The sequence below is a fragment of the Meles meles genome, chromosome 3 (genome assembly GCF_922984935.1).
Source record: "Meles meles chromosome 3, mMelMel3.1 paternal haplotype, whole genome shotgun sequence".
In the NCBI taxonomy this organism is placed as follows: domain Eukaryota; kingdom Metazoa; phylum Chordata; class Mammalia; order Carnivora; family Mustelidae; genus Meles; species Meles meles.
In genome coordinates, this window is record NC_060068.1 from 92,664,262 (window position 1) to 92,680,836 (window position 16,575).

The 16,575-nt window shown below is 43.0% G+C and overlaps 1 long non-coding RNA gene across 1 annotated transcript in view; it reads right to left on the reverse strand.

Annotated features, from left to right (window-relative positions):
• Positions 1-497: 497 nt before the first annotated feature.
• Positions 498-16,575, reverse strand: part of LOC123938104 — a 95,958-nt gene continuing 79,880 nt past the window's right edge. Inside the window, exons 4-6 of the long non-coding RNA XR_006817674.1 lie at positions 5,329-5,463; positions 4,056-4,181; positions 498-3,410 (exon numbers count right to left, since the gene is read on the reverse strand). This is a non-coding gene — a long non-coding RNA (uncharacterized LOC123938104). The remainder of the gene's footprint in view (positions 3,411-4,055; positions 4,182-5,328; positions 5,464-16,575) is intronic.

Below are 16,575 nucleotides of genomic sequence, written 5' to 3' on the forward strand. Positions count from 1 at the left end.
AGCATGGGAGACTTGTTAGGTTTCATTTAATCCAACTTCCCCATTCCTCCATGCATATGTATATATATCCACATTTCACACTGACTAATATTTAACTCTAAAAACCTCACCCTGTCTGATTGCTGGTGAGGAAAGAAAACCAAACCATTAGTACACTCATCATTAATCCAGCAAGCATCTGTAGTTTTCCTCTGGTGGACTCCTGTCTATGTCCAAACCTCTGTCGGCTGAACTAAATCTTTGGTTTTAAATATTTGGTGCAAGTATTTAATACTTTGATATGCTTAATATTAAATATTTTAAATATTTGGCTTGGAAGTTAATACATAAATAAATAGTAAATAAAACCTTTAAGTATGTTTGAACAAAACCCTCATGTTTATTATCACAGAGCTAAACTCAATTAATCTTTTCATATGAAAAAGACTCTGAGGAAGGCATAAATCACAGCTGTCTTGCAGAGGTAAACCTATCTGTTTGTGTGTATGTGTGTAAATATAAACAGATGTGTATATGTATAAATATGTTTTTCAAAAACTTGATCATACTTTTCTATGGCCTGCTTTTTTTTCTTGATATGTTATAAATATCTTTCTATTCAAACTAATAGACACAAATTTTACTAATTTAACGGCTACAGGATGGTATGGATGTAGTTTACCTCATTTGATTTATCTTCTGTTGTTTGACAGGCTTTTCGGTTTGCTTGTACACAGATCTTTACATATTTATCTGGGATCTATTCATTCAACTGGGATGAATTTCTGCAGGTCATAGAGTTAAGCCTTTAAATATATATTGACAATTTGCCCTCCAGAAAGGTGGTTTTATTTTGCATTGCCATGGGTAGTGTATGACAGTGTCAAATAACCCACCTAGTACAACTCGGGTTTTTCTTTATATGATAGTGTTACAGAACCTGGACTGGATCCTGGTGGAAGAACCAAGCAGCACTCAGAGACTTTGGAGGATCGGAGGTTTATTTAACACCGGAGGGCTCAGACGAGGTTGTTCTCCAAAGGTCTGAGCCCTGAGCACAAGCAGGGAGGGGAATTTATACCCTTCTGCTTCTGTATACCTGGTACTTTTGGCACACAGGAAACGGGATAGGAAAGAAGAACGTGGAAGGGCTTTGAGTCAGGGACTGGAATTCCCTTGCTGGTTTGGTGAGCCATCTTAAGAGTACAGTTTTTCCCTATCAATAGATGGAAAGAGGTATCTGGTTCCATTCGTATTCTTTGGTTACTAGTAAGGTTGAAAATGCTTTCATATGTTGAAAGATCCCTTCTCTTTTTGTAAATTCCCAGATCACCTTCTTTGTCCACTCTTCTATAGTAAGGACATTGACCCTTTGTTATGTACATCTTCAGTCTTGCAAACGCTTTTCCCAGTCTGAATTTGGCTTTCAAACTTTCCCAGGGTTTCTGTTTTTGTTTTTGTTTTTTCTGTATATTTTTGTGTGCTAGATTTTAAAAAATAAATGTTAAAGTCAGTTTTGAATACCTTTCAAAAAATAAATCCATTTGGGAGACTGATAGATTTTGCCAATTTCTGCCAACAGTTTTTAAAATGTTCAGTGTAGACTCTGGACAATGGAAGCTCCTTTGGCCCCTCTGTCATTCACTGAATGCCTCCCTGTGACAAGTACTAAGCTAGCCCTCGTCGTGGGGGCTACACCTGATCTCCGTCTTCAGATCTACGCAGAACAAACAATCAACACAACTCCTCACATTTGACCACGAGTAAACACCAGAGGCTAAGACACCAGTAGCTCTGGAGTTGAGAGTCTGACAGACTGGTTGTTGAGAGGAACTTGGGGGAAGACGTGTGGTTGTTGGTGAGCCAGTTGGTTTGCTTCAGTGGCACGACTGGTTTAACTTGGGGATTTTGTAGATGAGCGTGCCACCTTCAATTACAACCTGTGTCTCCTTCAGGGTATGTATCTATTCTGATCCAGTAATGGATTCTCCCTTGGAGCAGAGTGCTGACTTGGTCTTACTGATCCTGGCCATCAGGACATTTTCTTCCCTGAAACAAAAGCAATGACCTGATCTAAGGTACTTTACTAGGGAGAACGCCTGCCGACCTCTAAGATTTCCATCAAAATCCAAGGTGTAAGCTGACCGCATCCTTTACAGGCGTGTGGATCAGCCAGCTGGCAAGTCCTGGCCACCACTCTTGCCAGGCAATCAGCCAACAGCACAGCACTCTGAGCAAGATTCATTCCCACTGCAACGTTTATTCTATTTTATTTATTTATTTGGTTTTTTTTTTTTTTTTTTGAGGTGTTAGCTGCATTCTGTTAATTGGGACCTTTTGCAATGTCTTTCAGGCATCTTTGAAGTGCCCGTTCTCCCATCAATCTGGTGAAAATTTATAGTCCTGTCACATGGGTTTCCAGCAAGAAATCTGTAAAAAGAGTGAAGGTGATTTTTTCCCCCCTTTACCTAATTCAGTGTAGCAGAAATGAGGCAGGGGAACTGTCAGTCATTTCTAAGGATGCCAGTTTTCACTGCTTGACGATCTTAAATGTAAAATTTCAGCTAATTGATGATATGCCTGAGCGTATCCCATCCCCCAGATCCAGTGATAAGTGTGGAACAGCAGGTTTGGGGCCCTTTGCTTAGGCATGATAATTTAGGGAAATAGTTAGCTCATCAAAATTGGCTGGGTGCCCTGTTTTCATATTATCCAGACAGAAGTCACTGAACCACAACTTTGCTGCTTAGAAACAGGCAGTAAACGGGAGGGAGTGGGGAACTATGAATAGTTAGCCAGTTACCATATCCAACCACGAAGTGCACTTTACACTCAAGGATAAACTGACACATGTTATGCCCACAGATATGTCTTCCACAGCATTCCGATGACCTGCTGGCTGAACTCTGGTCTTTTCCAGCCAGCTTATCTGAACCAAGACCAAGGACACCCAGAACCAGAGGTTCTTCACATGTGAAAGAGAGTACCAACTGATGGCTTCTAGGTTCTCAAGCTCCATGTTCTGAGGACTTGATTGAAGAGCCACATTCATCATGTCTCCATTCAGGTAGACTCTGCTTTTAAAATGCTGTTCTTTAAAACAAGAACTGTGTAATTCACGAAGCAATGACTATTTCTTGGTCTCCACATGTGGTTCAGCGGAGCACACCCTCTGTCTCACCTTAAGAAGTTCACATGCTCACAGTGGGTGAATAAAGGCAGGGTACAGCTATCCATGGGCTTAGATAAGAAAGGCGCAGAGGACTGTGGGGTTTGGAAAATCACAGATGTGACCCTGTCCAGTTCCTTTGTTCGCAGACTGACTCCATGCGAGCTGGCTGGAGACTGCAAGTGGGTTTCATGGAGCTGCCGGCATTTACTGAGAACCTCGCACAAAGGTGAGATTTCCAAGAGATGAAACTGAGGGAATTCTAGGCAGAGAGAATAGAATAAACACAGATGCAGACACAAGGAAGTTCAGACAATATTTAAAGAATTCCTGAACTCAAACACCTAGAGACAACAAATCCAATTTGTTTGCAATCCAGGTTAAGGTATTAATTTATCTTTTCTGCAAATATTTATTAACTACCCACTGCATAGGACATACCACACTTGGTGCTATAAGATATCCAAAGATGACTCAGGAAGTTCAAATATAGGTTTGAACTAGGATTTTAAATAATAAAAGAAATATACCCATACTTTGTATAAAATATGGAAGACAGAAGAGGACAAAGAGCTAAATTAAAAATCACCTACCTTATTTAAGTTTATAGACTTTGAAAGTAATGTCTCATCTAGCACACAGAAGCAAAGATATAAATTTGGATGAATACAGAAGCAATCACTGATTAGCTCAAAGCAACATTTAAATTGATCTTTCCAGTGAAAAGGCATTAGAAAAAGCAATCTAAAGAACACCTGTTTAGATGCACTAGAATCAACAATTAGGTTCTTCAGGGAATCAGGAGTTTTCAGCCGCCTTTACTCTGATGAGAAGCAATAGAGCTTAGCATTTTTATTACTGTAATCAAGAACATTTAAGGGGGCCAGAGGAAAATATTCACACCCACCTCTTAATCTTGAAGAGGAGGCAAGTCCCTTAAGCCACTCACTTAATTAAGCACAGACTGGGGTTGGGGGAGGGGATCCTCTGTAGGATTCTCTGTGTGACTCTTCCTCAGAATCTGGGCTCTAGACTTTAGAGTAAAAGAAAAAAAAAATAAATAAATACACCATTTCCCCTTCTGGACCCAAGGAGACCCAGGCATTGAATGTGACTGGCAGAGAGGTGGACGAGGCCAGGAAGTGCCTCCATATGGCCTCTAGAGTGGGGGTGTGTGTGTGTGTGTGTGTGTGTGTGTGTGTGTGTGCCATCCCCCGAGGGTCAGTTTGAAGTGGGAGCTGCATGACTCTACTGAGCAGCATTCCAGACCATGATGGGCGTGTCTAGTGGGAAAGCGTGGCTTTACTCCTTCCCGATCCCTCTTCCAACGCCTTCCTATTGGTAACCGTAATAGTAACGACAGCTAGCATCTATTTAGCAGTATGTGCCAGATTCCATGCATTTTCCGTGCAAAATCCCATTGAATCCTTGCAACCACTCCATGAGCAGGTGATACAAATAACCCCATTTTGTGGACACTAGAGTGATCACCCAATAAACGTATTATCCCAGCTGGGGCATGTTTTGAGAACAAAAGGAGGTGCTATTCCTACTGACAGTGCGACCACAGATGTAAACCAGGACTGACTCGGGTGAAACAGAGCCTGTGGCCTCCCTGCAGACAAGGCTGCTCAGGTGCAGAGTCAAGGCCAAGGATACTTGGCAGTGTTAACCTCAGAATGTTCCCACCGAACAGCTTTCATCTTTGTGCCGGGGCTTCCTGAGCTTCAGTGTTTTTATCTGTAAAATGGGGGTGATAAAACGACTCCACACAGTTATGGAAGGATTTAACCAGGGTGAAGTACCTACATTTTGGACAAGAGCTCAAAGCACAAACCACTAGAAACCTCAGGTCCCTCTCCAAGTCCCCCCGGGGTAGTCCTGTCAGCTCAGGCAGGGCCCATCCCTTCTCTGGCCCTCAGCTGGTTTGTGCAGGTAAGACTGGGGTTGGTAGAGGGCAAAACATCCCTTTCCACTCGGACATTCCTCGTTCTCTGAGTCCTCTGGAGTTCATCTATGCTCACCCGCATGCAGTGAGAGGAATGCCCCCCTCTCTTCTGCTTTTAGTTCAGAGAACTGAGTCCTTTTGCTTATGCTTACTCTCATTCTTTAGTACTTTCCCTAGGTGGTGGAAATGGCGAACCTGGAAGACCTTTCTCTCCACTCTTCTTTCCACTTACCTTCTGCTTGGGCCAGAGCTCATGCTGTGGCTCCCTTCGGTGTCAGAAACACCAGGGAACCATCCCTGGCTGGCTGGTCAGGGAATCCCATTGGATCGCACTGATGACCTTGCCCTTTCTTGGAGCCACAAAATACTGCATGAGAAAAAATAGGCTACAAATTGCATTCAAAGTTCACATTATAATGCCAATGGAAAAAATGGACCATTTTTCCTAAGAACAAACACTGGAATTTCATTGAGAATGAAGCACAGAAATGGATCAAAGGCAGCAGGCAGTGGAAGGAAGAGGTTCTTCACAACCACCACAAACCCTCAGGGCAGGGTGGCCTCCAGAAGAGGCAAGGACACCGGGGCACGACTTTTCCTTTCCTCCCTGCCTCCCTCTCTTCCATACCTTAAAGATATATATATATAAATAAAATATTTATTTTAAATAAATATTTAAAATATTTATATATATATTATATACATATAAAATATTAAATATTTAAATATTTAAATATTTAAAATAAATATTTTATTTATATATTTGACAGACAGAGATCACAAGTAGGCAGAGAAGCAGGCAGAGAGGCAGAGGAGGAAGCAGGACAAGAGCTCAAAGCACAAACCACTAGAAACCGCAGGTCCCTCTCCAGTCCCCCCGGGTAGTCCAAGCCTCTGTGACAGCTCAGGCAGGGCCCATCCCTTCTCTGGCCCTCAGCTGGTTCGTGCAGGTAAGACTGGGGTTAGTAGAGGGCAAAACATCCCTTTCCACTCGGACATTACACTCAGGAGATGTGCTAGGCTCTGAGGGTTGGAGTAATTGAAAAATAGACACGGTCTCTCCCTTCATAGAGCTTCCACAGTCAGGAGGAGAGATAGGTAAATCTAATTACGACATGAAAATGTGTCAGAGAGGGTCCCCGAGAAGCACTACGGAGGAGAAAAACGTGGGCCTCTAGTGAGGTCTGACCCAGTTAAGAAGGCCGGGCTAGGTCTCCCTGAGGAAGTGGGGAGGCTCGTGGGGAGGCTCCTGCGGAGACGGGAAGGATGAGTCGGCATTCCGGGCAGAGGAAGCAGCTTGTGCAGAGGCCCTGAGGTGAGAGGAAGCTGCAAGGGTTTGAAGAACTGAAAGAAGGTCAGAGTGTCTGGAGCTCTGAGAACAGGGGGATGGGGTACAGGATGGGGCTGGAGAGGGACAAAGGGTCTGTAGGGCTCTTTCAGCATTTAGGATTTCCCTACAAGCCACGGGGAATTTCTCCAAGTGTGTTCAGCAGTAAGTTGAAGGGTCAGAGTTTATTTGAAGATGATCGCTCCAGGTTGAAATGAGTCAAGAAAGGAAGCGAGGGAATAAGGAAATAAGGAATCATGGTAGCTAATGTTTATGGAACATGTTTTACTACGGACCAAGTATTGGTCTATGAACTTTATACACAGCTCAAGTATTGGTCTATGAACTTTATACACAGCTCATCTAATCCTCACACAGCTCTACGGGCCAGATGCTACTATCCCCACTTTTCACAGAAGGGGAGATTAAGACACAGAAAAATTGGGCGGGCGTTGGTTAGCTAGAAAGTCCTAGAACCAGGCTGTGACCAGGCGGCCCATCTCCAGATCCCATGGCTCAGCACCCAGTCCCGACAGCACAGATGCTCCTTCCTGCCCTGAGGTCAGCTGGAGGCCAGGCAGTAGCAGAGGGCTTGTACCTGGCTAGTGGCTGTGGACGAACTGACTCTACAGCTATTAAGTGGCAAGAACTGAAAAGACTCAGGCCTGTGGTTGAACTAAAAAGAATCCCAGGTTTCTGGGTGGGTAAGGTGGGAAGGGTTCCAGCAGAGGGGGCTCCTGAGGGGCCCGACCGGAGGTGGGGAGCTTGGGCGGATTGTGGGAACCTCCTTACAGTTCTGGAAACCCAGTGTGAGCGCTCATGTTCTCTTGCCTTCTTTTCCTCTTATTGGGATTGTGGGAACCTCCTTACAGTTCTGGAAACCCAGTGTGAGCGCTCATGTTCTCTTGCCTTCTTTTCCTCTTATTGGGAATTCCATCTGGTCCGTTAAGACTGAACTACTTTGGTTCTCTTTTAAAAGCTAGGTCTCCACCATTTCCTCCCTTTCCACCATTTTCCTTCATTTATTCAACCTGGTATTTAAATTCTTTCAGTTGCTAAAAGGTTTGCTTTCACTCGGACTGCATTCCTAGAAATTCTGTCTGAATTTTGCTTGGAATCCCATGCTCCTTGATTCCATCCTCCCTTCTCAGAATTAATCTGAGCAAACAGGCATGTTTTCTAGCTTCCAGACACTTTGTCTTCTGCCAAAGATTGACACTCCTAATTCTGACACTGGTCATCTTTGAGCCTCTGAACGTGTACACTGTCTTATCTCAACAGTGCACTTCGGGTATCTTTGTGTTAAAATTTAAGCAATATGATCTGTTCTTATGTACAGCTGCCACTAAACTACATTTTTAAATACACAGTTCCTACTCTCTTGCCTCAAGATTATTTTTGGAAAACTTGCTAAAACACAATCTTCTCACAGATTTTTAGTTCAGACTACTGGACTACACAAACCAACTTGGCAGAGCTGTTCTCTGATACACATATGTGCATTTACACACACACACACACACGTTTTTAAAAGGAAGATGAGGGGATGCAGTATGGCAAAATTACCATAAATTCTAAAATCTATCACCAGACAACAGTTCTAACAAATTAGTTAGAATTACAATTCTAACTCTGTAGAGTACCTCTGGCTAAACTCTCTCTCTCCCCTAATGATTCCACAAAGCAGCAAGATTCTATTTAGGGTTCTTTGTTAAAATGCTTTGGGAAGTGGGGGTTGATCATGCATTCATCAGTTCCTGCAATGGTTCCTGGGCACTTACTAGTACCAGAGACTGTGGTAGGGGGTACAGTGATACACTGTGTGTGTGTGTAGGGGGGGGAGGTCATAAGTTCCATCTTAAATTTCAATCTTATTGGAAGAATTGGACTAAAGAAACAATCAAATTTGAAGTTCCTGGAGGAAGAGAGCTGTAAGCCAAGACCTGAAGGATGAGTAGAAGTTATCCCACAGAAGAGAACAAGGAAAGAGGCAGAGGGAATGCCATAGTCAAAGACTCAGAGTAAGCAAGAATGGTGGGTTTTTAAAAACAATGAAGTCTAATAGGGCTGGGTCTTAGAAGGCAAGAGGCAGGTTGGTGAATGAGACCAGGTCCCAAAAGGTCTGTAATCATGTTAAGGAATCTGGAATTTATCCTGAGGGTAAGGGGGAAACTCTTGAAAGGGTTATAGCAGGGAGTGTGGAGAATCGAATGAGGAGAAGATGTACTGACCCAGAGAAAATGGTGGCCTGAACCAGGATAGGAGCTGAAGGGAAGATTCAAAGAATAACTGCAAGGTTGACCATAGGGGAGCAGGGGAGGAGTAAGGTGATAGGTCAACTCCCAAGTCTGCAGCTTGGCCAACTGAATGGATGACAGAGTTGTCCAGTGAGAGAGAGAGAGTAGGGGAGGGGATGGGGGTATGGGGTGGTATCAGACAGGTTTCTACCAGCAAGTTAGTTACTTAATTAGCTAGTTAGCTATTGAGGGATCTAGACTAAATATAGTGACATGGTAACTGAAGCTAGCTGAAGGAGCAGATGAGAATGTTCAAGAAGAGGTGTCCAGTGATTTCAGCAACATGGAAGTCACTGTGATTTTGGAGGGGCGAGTTCAAGGAGGGTGGTAGAGACGGAAGGCAGACTGCAGAGCAAGCATAGGGAGAGGAGCTGGTAGTAGGCAGTGTAGACACCTCTTTCAAGAAGTTTAATGAAAAAGAGGAAAAGAGGGTCTGGGACAGCAGCTGGGTGGTAGTTTTAGATCTGGGAGACTCTGGCGAATTTAAATATCAATGCTAAAAATTCAGGAGGGACAAGGGGCTGAGAGCTCAACAAAGAGAGGCAAAGTCCTAGGGGACAGCTGGGGATGGCATCCAGGGACTGGGGAAGGTAAAGAAAGTGTCAAGGCAAGTGTGGGAAAGGAAAGAGCATAGGCTTGGTTGTGGGGATGGGTTGAAGATGTTCTCACTGAGGTTTCTATTTCTCTGTTAGTGCAAGGCAAGAATATCTGTTAAGAATGAACTTACTCTTTTTCCTCACAGTTAAAAAAATCCAGAGTAAAACAGGATTTCATTTTTTTATCTATCAGATTGGCCAAAATAAAAATATTCAGTAAATCCACCCCACTATGAAGGATACCTTCTTTAATCTATTTCTTTTGCCCATGGGAGAGTGTCTACTAGGGAAAATGTGTAGCTGTGAATTGCACTCTGTTCACGTCCCAGATGGTTCATTTTACTGATCAAGGTGAATGGCCACAGGGTCCTAGACAAAGCATTACTTCTGGGTGTGTCTGCAAGGGTGTTGCCAGATGAGATTAGCATTGGAATTGGTAGGCTAAGTAATGTAGATTGTCTTCCCCAGTTTGAGTGGTCATCATCTAATACCGTGAGGGCCTAAATAGAAAAAAAAGGCAGAAGAAAGAGGAACTTGCCTGTGGGTTTGTCTTGCCTCACTGCTCGAACTGACAAGTGTCATCTTCTCCTGTCCCAGGACTGAGATTTACACCATCAGCTGCTCTCCGCCCCATTCTCCCCCAGGTTCTCAGGCCTTCATATTTGGCTGAATTACGCCACTGAATTTCCTGCGTCTCCAGCTTAGACAGCATATCTCAAGACTTCTCAGTCTCCATAATCATGCAACCAATTCCTCATAATAAATCTATTTGTCTATATAGATCCTATTGTTCTGTTTCTTTGGAGAACGCTGACTAATATCATGTCCTTATCCATTTTTCTACCAGGTAGTTGGTCTTTTCCCTGTTGATTTTTAAGAATAGAGAAGATTTGAAGTAGGCTTCACAGAAGAGAGAAAAGAGCTGAAGAGGGTTGGTGTTCAGGGCAGCCGCCGTGCTGCTTCCAGTGCTGCTTCCAGTGCTGAGTACAGAGCTCTGCAGGCCTCCAGTTGAATAGATTTTCACTGAACTGCCTGTTTGCAGCCATAGCCTGTGATTTCTTTTTCCTTCGGGTTTACAGTTCCCTGAGGCCATTGCTGACCAACAGGCCTGCGGTCAGAGTAGTAAGGAAGGCCCTATTCTTTGAGTTCCCTGTGGGAAGGTGGGAGAAGCTCGGAAAGCCTGAATAAGCTCCAGGAATGGACTTAGGGGCCTCCTTGCTGGGTCTTGGGTTTTACTCTGGGAACCAGTTTCTCCTACTTGATCCAAAGTCCAGACTCCAAATGAACCAACACATGTCAGCTCTGCTAGACACTGTCCTTCTGGATGCCACTCTTGATGCTGCCCTCCCCCAGCTGGGTGCCTTCATAGGTACAGTGACAGCGGCTCTCTTTGTCCACACATAGTCCTAGGCCCGAGGGCCACACAGCAGAGGACTGAGGAGGCTGAGGATGGAGGGTGGGTGGGACCAGCTTCCTCAGCTGGTAGCTGTCTCCCTCCCACTCTTTTGCATTTTTCAGAGTCCCACAGATGGAGTTCAGAGCCTGGAGAGTGCAGAGAGGCCAAGTTATGGAAAAGGAAATGGAAGACCCAGCAAGTCCCCTTTCCTGGCGCAGAACTTCGAGCTTCCGGCTACTCATGAAACCTCAAAGTTGTGTGCATTGTTTTGTAAGGTGCCATCACAACATTCAAATCATGCAGCTAAAAATGGCCTAAGTAATAAAAGGATAGAAACACATTTCAATCATTTATTAGCACATGGGATGTGCCGGGTGCTGTGCTAAAAGGCTTTACATACATTGGCTCTTCAACAACCCTGCAAGAGAGTGACCATTACTATCCCCATTTTACAGATGACAAAAGTGATGCTTAGGGCCGCTAAGTGAATCTCCCTAAATCACACGGCAAGTAAGTGGCAAAGCAGGCATTTGAACTTGGCGCTAACGTGGAAACTTGTAAACCCAGCATTAGGCTCCAGCATTGGATGTCCTGCTGGTGCCCCATCAGTGCAGCTGTGGCCAGGGAGGCCCCGACTGACTGGCAAGTAGTTGACATTGCTCAATGCTTTGCAGATTCCGGTTTTTCTAAGAGTCCTACCTAAGAGTTCTGCCCCAGGAAACTCAGACCCATCCCAGGGTTTCACAAACAGACCCACCTTATTAAACAGACACTTTTCCTGAGCCACACGAGTGAGCCTCTCTTGTCTGGTGACCAGATGAAGGATGTGCACTGGGTGGACGATGGCTCCACCCACTGCAATAATTATGAAAAGGGACATTCACATCATGGTTCCTAATAGTCTAATGCATTGGAAAGGCTAGCATTTTTCAGCTAAACCTTCATAACCATTGCTTTTAGATTCTACTTCTTTAATTAATTTCTTGCCCCCACCTCCTATCTAACACTTTTGCTTGTGAGTGGAGGGGTTTTTTGTTTTTTTTTTTAAAGATTTTATTTATTTATTTGACAGGCAGAGATTACAAGTAGGCAGAGAGGTAGGCGGGGGGCGGGGAGCAGGCTCTATGCTGAGCAGAGAGCCCGATTCCGGGGTCGATCCCAGGACCCTGGGATCATGACCTGAGCTGAAGGCAGAGACTTTATTTTATTTTTATTTTTTTAACATTTTATTTATTTGACAGATAGAGATCACAAGTAGGTAGGAGGCAAGGAGAGAGAGAGGGGGGGAAGCAGGCTCCCCGCTGAGCAGAGAGCCCAATGTGGGGCTCAATCCCAGGGCCCTTACCCCAGAGGCCTAACCCACTGAGCCACCCAAGGCACCCCGTGAGTGGAGGTTTAAGCTTGGAATCCCAGCATCCATAGGGCTTTAACTTCAAGCTAACGGATGCTGGGGTGCAGACCCGTTTCTAGAATCCAGAGGGATGCGTTATTTTCTTTTTTGACCCTCTTGATGGCTGAAGGTGTGAACCATGTCACTATGTAGCAACTGAAAAGGAAATTGAGAACAAAGAAAAAAAATGACCCACCCTTCAACCCACTGTTTAAAAGGACAAACATTCAAAACATGTGGACTGTGGAATTTTTTAAAAACCTTTTACTTCATAAATTTTGTTAATGAGAGGTCTCACTGAAACTTTTTTTTTAAACTTAACTTTTATTGTTTAGGTTGATGCTGATCTGAAAGAATCACCTTTCTTCGTAACATGCACTACTGTAAGGGACATTTATGAAGACTGAACCGCACAGAAAGGAGAAGATGCTCCTACCAGCAAATTATTCTAGTCGGTTAACTCCTCCAAAAGATTGGCAATTTTGTTAAATTGTTCCAATATCTGCTTCCCCTTTGCCTCAAGAACCCAACATTTAGAAAATTCCTTAGAAATTTCTTAAGCTACAAGTACTGCATGCTTTCTGAAATGCTAAAAATGCCAAAATAGTACTTTGATTTTCAGTGCTCCCTCTCCATTGCAAGTCCCAAGTCATTATTATAAATGTCCTCAGGGTGGGGAGAAATGAAGGTTTTTTTCCACGGGTAGCAGAGGTGACTCCAATCATAATTTTTAGTTACTAATAAAGAAAAGTGGCAGCCAACTGAAATGGCCCAAAATAAATTGTTGTTGAAACTAGCATTTTTAAAATTGGTAAAGTTGGAATCTCAAAGGCTTAGAACTAATTTACAAAGGATAAGTCACAGTGGAAGCTCAAAGAGGCCTCACCTTCCAGGTTGGCATCAAGGAGCACAGCTTGGCTTCCCTCTGGGTAGGTCCCTCTTTTTTTAGTATATGTGCTGCCGAAGCGAGCACTGGGTAGGTCCCTCTTTGAGCAGGACAACAGGGACTGCCTGTGTGGGGCTTCCAAGCTTGAGGAATATACTTCTTAAAGTCCTTTATTACTTTCTGGTTTTGTTTTCTCTTTCAAGGGGGGTAGGTATACAGGGGCAAATAAGGAAGCGGGGGGCAGAATGGAAAATATATTGCCAAGTTAGAGAGACTTGATGGCATAATATCCCAATGGATGTGAACTAAATTTAATTAGCAACTGTACCCAAAGAAGGTCACTGCAAGAGGAAAATTCCAATTTGTGGAGTGCCAGGACTACGGAGGTCAGTGGCAACTCCTCTCAAGTTCTAGGAGCTGTTCCTTTGGTTCTCTCCCCTTTCCCTCTGCCTCAGCCCATCCTCATTCTTAGGTTGCACTGTGATATGATGTAAAAGAAAGCTGTGTCTAAAGAACACGTCCTCCCCAGGAAAGGTATTACCTTGTCTGTGATAGAGGAGCCAAGAGTGTCTTTGGAGATATGGCCAAGTACGAATCTCAGCTGTCCCAAGTACAGGCTGTGTGATACAGTCAAAGTACTTAACCTCTCTGTGTTTTAGAATGCTCATCTGTGAAGTAAGGACAATGGAACCTACTGTGTATATTTTTGAGTGCAACTATGAAAAAGTACATAAATGCAAGCCTTTGGAGTTACACTGCCAAGACTCTCATTTTTCCCTGATCATATTCCCACTGTGTGTTTTCATATAAGTAACTAACTTATATGTGTCTTCTATAAACATTTCTTCATAAGGTCTTTTAAAAATTAAATGAGGGGTGCCTGGGTGGCTCAGTGGGTTAAAGCTTCTGCCTTCGGCTTGGGTCATGATCCCAGGGTCCTGGGATTGAGCCCCTTTTGGGCTCTCTGCTCAGCGGGGAGCCTGCTTCCCGCCCCCCCACATCCCTCTCTGCCTACTTGTGATCTCTCTCTGTCAAATAAATAAATAAAATCTTAAAAAAAAAATTAAATGAGATGTTGGTACACCCCCTTTGCAGATAAGTACCTGGCACAGAGTAAAATGCTTAATAAATATTAGCAGAGGTTAGCATTTCAGAAAAGTGCCTATGATTTTGACCTCTGTGGCACCTGGCTTAGAACCTTAACAAAATTTTTTTTAATTGATTACATCTTGCAGGAAGTTCAACAGCTTCTCTTGAAAAGCTGACAGACAGATGTTTTGCAGCTGAGTGAAGCAGAAACACCACTACTCCCTGGCTCTGAAAATTCTTTATTCTGAAATATCTGTCTGCATTCACGCATCACAAGCAAATGACAATTGCTCTTAGCAACTCCTATACCTAGCAGTTGACGTGTTTATTTTGACAGTGATTCTAAAGCTCATTCTGATTTCCAAAACATTCAAATGTGGAAAAGCAAGTGTCTTAAAATTGAGGAAACATCATTTTGATACTTTGCGACATACATTTCACCAACAGCAATATAGGTTTTCTATGTGTGAAAAACAAAAATAAACTGTACCCGACACTGTGATTAGTACTCCACTTGGCTTCACATTTTGGGAGCTAAGTTGTACTAGGAGAAGGAGATTCAAAGGGACAAGTCTCGAGTATTTTCTCAAGGCAACTAATCTTTCATATTAATCATCATCAACTCTAAAGCACTATGCTATGTACATTATCTCCCCTAGTCTTTACAAAAGTTCTGTCCATTTAGTATTTACACACAATGAAACTGGGGCTGAAGGAGATCACTGTATAAGCTAACTCATCTAGATGGAAGATCATGAATTTGAACCCAAGCCTGTCAGACTCTAAATCTTAGACTCCTTCAAGTCCACACAAACTTCTTCAGTTGTAAGCTGTTATGTACATTTAGTGTACTCAGAATACCAAAAATGACTCCAAAGATCTTTTGGGGATAGGAGGCATAGAAAGAGGATAAGTATGTATATCCGTGTGTGTGTACACACACAAACACAACATTTCACTGGGGAATTTCCTTTCACTGAAGCCACATAAAGCGTAAAAACCTCACTGCTGTACACAGCTGGACAGAAGGTCAGACTGAATTAGTGAAAAGTATGAAATGTAAATTCATTTTAAATAAGACAGATTTTCATAATACCGTATGAATTTCAAAATGGGTTCCCACCCATTGTCTTCTTTCACGTTCCTAAGAAGCCCCTGAACTAGGCAAACATGATGTTATCAGCTTCACGTTACAGGCAAGAAAAACAAGGCCTGGAAGAAGTTAGGTGCCTTGCCTATGGTCACAGAGCTATTCGGTGATAAACCCACAGCTCCCTCCTCTGCAGGGTGACCTAACAAATTCCTTCTGAATTACCAGATAATTATTGGATAAGGATGATATGTATTCTTATATTAATTATTCATATATGAGATTGCCTGAAGTGCTCAAAGACGTATTTCAAACATTCCCCTTGTAAGCTCATTTACATCGCTCTTCTGTACTACTTAGGAAGACAGAGTTTGCTAAATGAAGGAAAATTTCTGCCCAGATCCCAATCAAGTTATTATAAATTCCAAATTAATAGGGTCTAAATAAATAAGAGCTTATTATGGGGCTAAAAGCTGATAATGTTATTTGTTTCTGATATCTTTTCTCATTTGCTTCAGTTCCAATTGGAGTATTTTATCTACTGCCTACTTTCTTCTGTTTCCTCATTAGAGAAATAGGGCAAGGGAAGCACATGAGGAGAGTTACTAATATACGAATAAAATTAATAAACCTAAAATTATAGAAGGGGCGGAGAAGCATCTTTTTGGTAATTTATCATAATGTTTAGTAACAGCAGTTTGTAGTAATGCAATAACTGATCTTCACTTCTCCTGAGTATCTGTTGCGTTTATCCGTTTATGCTTTACTTACATTTTTTCATTACTCCAGTGGTTAAATTATTTAAACTTAGAAGACAACTTTTACCTTATTAACAGTAAGGCAGTCTTTTGAAATGAGAGTTATGCAAGTAATTATTTCATTTTTTATCCAGACTTTTGGGGACCAAGTTTTTTTTTTTTTTTTTTAAGATTTTATTTATTTATTTGAGAGAGAGAGAGAGCACACAAGCAGGAGAGGGGTGGGCAGAAAGTCAGGTAGAGAAGCAGACTCCCTGCTGAGCAGGGAGCCCAATGCAGGGCTCTATCCCAGGACTCTGGGATCATGACCTAAGCGGAAGGCAAAGCTTAACCAACTGAGCCACCCAGGTTCCCCAGGGACCAAGGTATTTTTTGTCACTTACTCTGGGATTTATAGGCACTAAAAAGCTCAAGATCTTTTACCACCCGGGACAGGGAACTCAGCTTGAAGGACTGTGAGAACTTATCTCTCTAAAATAAACTTTATATAAAAGTCATCTGGGTAGAAATGTGGTTTTCCTCATGCTGGGTTTCCTCACACTTCTGAAGGAGTCCTGAGGGATTAAGATGAGTGAGAGACAGACCGATAGCATGAAAGGCCTGGTGCTCTTAGAGCTATTTCTTCCATGATTAAAAAATAATGAATTTTT